Source organism: Paramisgurnus dabryanus, chromosome 24 (genome assembly GCF_030506205.2).
Source record: "Paramisgurnus dabryanus chromosome 24, PD_genome_1.1, whole genome shotgun sequence".
NCBI lineage: Eukaryota > Metazoa > Chordata > Actinopteri > Cypriniformes > Cobitidae > Paramisgurnus > Paramisgurnus dabryanus.
In genome coordinates, this window is record NC_133360.1 from 6,931,199 (window position 1) to 6,936,760 (window position 5,562).

Genomic DNA, 5,562 nt, shown 5'->3' on the forward strand with positions numbered 1-5,562 from the left:
TGTGGTAATCATGGTAAACTGGTGTATTGATTACTATTTGGAAAACCACAAGTTACCACAAAACCTATGGTGTGTGTGTGTGTGTGTGTTTGTGTGTGTATGAGTGTGTGAGAGAGAGTGAGAAATAGGGAAAGTAAAATTTCATATCCAACCATTTTCATCATTTTAGGTTGTAGCCAAAAGCAACACATTGTACTGCAGTGTGTGTGGACATAAGATGGACAGGAAGACACAGTATACGTCTATAAAATGCAAGAAATGCATATGCAACACAGCTACACAGTAAAAATCTGCTTCTTATGTGTTGTGTAGGCTGGCATGAACAGGTTATGTGTTCAGTGTGGATAATGTGTTATGATCTTTTCAGATGAGGCTTGTGCTGTGTAGACGGACACAAATGTGTACAATTTCAAACTAAGTTCAAAGGATTAAACATCAAAGTGATGAAAAACTTATTTGAGATAAAAAAGTGATGAAAATACTTATTTTAGATAAACATCCGGGGGAGAATAGAATTTTCTTCTCTTATTTCATATTATCACAAAACGAATAGCACTTTAATCTATAAATAGTCCTATATCAGTGGTAAATGACAAATATTAACCATAAATTCTGTCTATATTACTTGCAATGAGGCTAAAGTAATCATCTGTAAACAGTAATACATAAATTTGTATGACTGCATTGGTTTAAGATACTAATAATGCTCTGGGTCCACTAGACCCACAAACATTGTCTAAGTAACAGAAATATGAACACCACACAAGGGTTAAGTACCTCAGAAGTACATTCTGGGACCAAAGAGAGCTTATTAGTACCTCAAAAATTCATATTAGTATCTCAAAGGTACATATTGATACTAAATTTTTACCGGTACATTTCTGTACCTATGGTCCATATAATTGCCTTTTTAAAGGGTGCTGCCCCAGTTAGGGTACATATTTTGACTTTTTTCTAACAATGTAGGGTCCTCAAGGTACGGCAATCTACCCATAATTGCATTCTGTTTTGTATTCCTGTAAATGTATCAAACGGAAACTTAGGGTACAGCCCCAGTGACAGAAAAGGTACAGTTTTGTACCTTTATTTCTGACAGTGTATAAAGTAGTATGAAGTTAAACTACATACAGTACATTGTCAATCTCTGTATCCCATAGTATGCATGCCACTCAAAAACACCAAACCCATACCAGTGATAACTTTTATTTCAAAACAAAAATAATTGTTTAAAAGACATAATACACACATACAGATAATCACGTACATTAACCGTACACACACAATCTACACAGCCTGAAGTTCCCCTCCATCATTGAAAAAACAATCAAATGAGCAATAGCCCTGAACCTCCTTGTCGGAATAAAACCCATTCAGGACTCCCCTTCTGCCATCACCTACATATCCAGGTGGGCAGTCCTTGTATATTTCAAAGTCAACGAGTAAGGCACCCGGAGCTCTTGCCCATATTGTCTGGAAAATGCACTCCAGTTCGCAACACCTAATTTAGATAAAATACAGAACAAACAATATTGAATCATTTTGAAGAAATTGGCAAATTGGAAATAGGCATAAACATAGTAAAGAGTCATGCAAGGAATTTTTTTATGTATATGTTACACATAATACAGGAAAATGTTAGACAAAATATACTTGAGTGTTATTGGCTTTGTCTGTAAAGTACCTAAGAGACTCACTTTTTGTTTATGAACAACATAAACCAGTTAAAAAAGTTTGTTAACACAAGCAACACAAGCTTAAATTTGACTTGAGAAAGCCTATCCTAAAAGTTTGAAATAGAAGTTTGAAGAATTTCAGTTTGCAGCAAAGTTCAAGCTGAAAGTTTTGAAGGCAATACCGTCTATCAGACACAGACAAACAGACAGATGGACGGATAGACATGACAGATAGGTAGAGATAGATAGACAGACAGATAGATAGGAAGAACAGACAGATAGATAGATTGTACAAACGAACAAACAGAAATAGAAGGACAGACAGACAGACAGACAGACAGACTTTCTCAAGTATCTTTTAAAGTACTCACAATTTAGATTTAAAAAACTTACTGTTTGGACATACAAAGGGGACCTTTTCTCTGAACTTGGGCTTGCTGAAAACGTCTCTGAAAACCTTGCATGTAAGTGAAAGTCACCATAAAGCCATATAGTCCTCTTTGTAACGACTCCCATCAGGATCTGCCAGAGGATGTAAGGTCAGGTGGCATCTGTTTAAAGTAGCAAACAGTCAGTCCAAAATGTAACTTTACATACAACTAATTAAAAGTGTAACTGAAAAATTGACAGAAGTTTATCATGCACTTACCTTGGTCAAATAATCCACAGGCCGGGGGATTTCATCACCTCTAAATTGGAGAGTAAGAACAAGAGTAGCATCATTTTCAAACCTGTTATTTAGGTTCAAGATTTGAAATGGGAACCAACACCTGCTCTCTACGCTCCTCTTTTACTGGAGTTGCTCTTTCAGCATCTCTGACCTTCAAAAGTTTAAAATATAAAGTCTCATAAAAACAGTTTGTTCTTAATGACATCCCTTAGGACCATAATTGAAATCCACTTGTTTAGATTGATACATGTAATGAATTTATCTATAGTTAAAAACATTTATTTCAAAATGCTAAATTTAAGCATTTGGTAATTGAAGCTTCAATGAACAGTATGTATTAAAAAAAAGAAGAAAACAAACAAACAAACAAACAAACAAACATCAAAGGGGGAATTCTCCAAAAGCAGCAGACACTGATGTATGACAGGCTAAGTTAAAAATTAATACTGAGTTAGTTTACTTTTAATTATATGGGGAGTTTCTATTGTCTATTTCACTAACCTCTGTCAAATCAAAGATTTAGATTTAAAAAACTATTAAAAAAAAGAAGAAAACAAACAAACAAACAAACAAACAAACAAACATCAAAGGGGGAATTCTCCAAAAGCAGCAGACACTGATGTATGACAGGCTAAGTTAAAAATTAATACTGAGTTAGTTTACTTTTAATTATATGGGGAGTTTCTATTGTCTATTTCACTAACCTCTGTCAAATCAAAGGTCCCTGCTGTCAGAAAGCTCAGTGAATACTGAAATGGTTTCCTGATCAATAAATAAATGTATACTTATCAATAACATATCAAAATAGTTTACATTTAAAAATGTATTCATAGAAAAAAGTCCTAGAATATAACTTTGTTGTTGTTACTATTAACTCTTAAATCCTATATTTCTTCTTTTGGTTCAGTCTTGCTTTGTTTTAATCATAATCCCACCAAACCGCACGCGCGCACACACACGCGCGGTCCTAGTTATTTTAACATCACACTAAACGCCACTTCAAAATTAAAAATTGTAAATAAAAAAGAACAAAAACAGGAGCTTGTACTCACCATGCAGCGATAAACATCGGAAATGAAAACTTGCTATAATCGACGTCATCATGACTTCACGCCACTAACCAATGAGAAGCAGTGTGGGCGGGCCTGCACGTGCAGCACCGTCCCATATGCATACCCGCCCAAATCTGCAGGCTGCAGACAGGGGCTTCTCAATTAAATAGCAGATATTTTTTGTCCAAAGTTTCTAAAACTCTTTAATGACAAACTGCTGTGAAAGTGCTGGCTCTCATTTACATTATTGACTGAAAATAAACTTTTGATTAGTAAATTAATTAGGAATGATTTTTTACCATTATGTACCAACCACCACACCACATAATTACACTACTAACTTAACATGTTTATAACAAATGTGGTGTATTAACAAAAAGTTAACACAACCAGGGAAAAAACTAGCAAGCAAAAGACAAGGCTCAAGAGCCCAACTAAAACGAACACTAATCACAATAATGGTGACTTAAAATGAAACAAAACATCAACATCTAAACTTACATATAATAGATATATAATATATAATAAATATATAATATATAATAAATATAATAAAATAATATAAATATAAAAAATAAATATAATAAAATGCAATGTTTCTCTATCATTTACATAACAATCAAAGAAGTCAATATAATAAACAGTTGTTGTTTTAAACATTGTGTGACTGTGAACATTAAAACATGACATTGTCATAACGTTTAAAAATAGTAAAATGTAACATTCCTCTAACGTTGAGACAACACAAAAACGTTTTTAGAACGTCAAGAAAACTGGACACTTTTAACGTTGGCAGAACGTTTTTGGGAACGTTAAAAACTTTCAGGGAACGTTCGTATAACTTTTGTCTGTTAGCTGGGTAAGTATTCAGACCCTTTGCTGTGACACTCATATTTAACTCACATGCTGTCCATTTCTTCTGATCCTCCTTCAGATGGTTCTACTCCTTCATTTGAGTGTTTAATTAAACTGATTGGACTTGATTAAGAAAGGCACACACCAGTCTATATACTGTAAGACCTTATAGCTCACAATGCATGTCAGAGCAAATGAGAATCATGAGGTCGAAGGAACTGCCCAAGGAGCTCAGAGACAGAATTGTGGCAAGGCACGGATCTGGCCAAGGTTACAAAATAATTTCTGCAGCACTCAAGGTTCCTTATGCTGCGTTTACACCAGCCGCGGTAGAGGCGTCAAGCGCGAGTGATTTCAATGTTAAGTCATTGGCGCGGTAGACGCAATTCCGCCTCATTCGCCGTCTAGTTCGCACGAATAGCGCGAATTGAGCGAATGCCGTGGTACATGCGAATGGTGATTTTTGTGCATTTTGCGTTTGACGCGAATTTGCGGCTGATGCCCGAGTTTAAAAATTTGAACTTTGGCGGATTTTCACGCCGCGTTAACCAATCAGGAGCCTGCTTGCTGCTGTGGCGGCAGCCCCGCCCGGAGTCACTCATTCAACATGAAGGAACGCTTGATATTGTCCGTGAGCAGTCACCCAGAGCTATACGACACAAGTTCTTATTTCTATAGAAACAGGAATAAAAAGGACCTCGCTTGCAAGAGTGTCAGTGAGGACATTGGGCAACCCAAAATCCCGGGAGTTAAATTAACACTGCTCAGAGTTTATATAGGTCCACTCTCCAGAGTGTTAAAAAGTAACACCGGAGAGAGTTAAAAGCAGCAATCTGTGACTTTCTCCTCTCTATCACCATCTCTGTTTGAAAACTAAAATTGCATTTTAGATCTTACTTTTACATCCTACTTGAGTTATTTTCACCATTATTGTGATCAGTGGTTGTTTTAGTTGGACTTGACTCTTGACTATTAACTTGTTAGTTTTTTCTAACTGCTATATCTTAATGTGTTTAAAACACATTGTTAAAGCAAAGAAAAGGTTATTGTGTTATTGAATATTGATCGTTAAAACAAAATGTTGAACATAATCATTTAATGAACAGATTTATTAATACAGTTTTTCCTCCTCATCAGAAGCATAATTTTCTGTTAATAATAAATTATAACAGTTCAAGGTCTAGAACTCTCATAGCAGTTTGACATTCTAAAGGGTTTTGATAGGGTGCACAAAAACATTAACCACTGAACAATGTAGATACAAAGACATCAAGAATCGGAGTATGAATCTCAACAATGGTGACAAAGAATA

The 5,562-nt window shown here is 35.3% G+C and overlaps 1 long non-coding RNA gene across 1 annotated transcript; it reads right to left on the reverse strand.

The window, feature by feature from the left end:
* Window positions 1–1,187: 1,187 nt before the first annotated feature.
* On the reverse strand, window positions 1,188–2,803 carry LOC135723970 (uncharacterized). Its single transcript, XR_012335948.1, has 3 exons — window positions 2,323–2,803; window positions 2,067–2,224; window positions 1,188–1,498 (listed from the first exon to the last, which is right to left on the reverse strand). It is a non-coding gene; the product is annotated as an uncharacterized lncRNA (long non-coding RNA).
* Window positions 2,804–5,562: the final 2,759 nt, after the last annotated feature.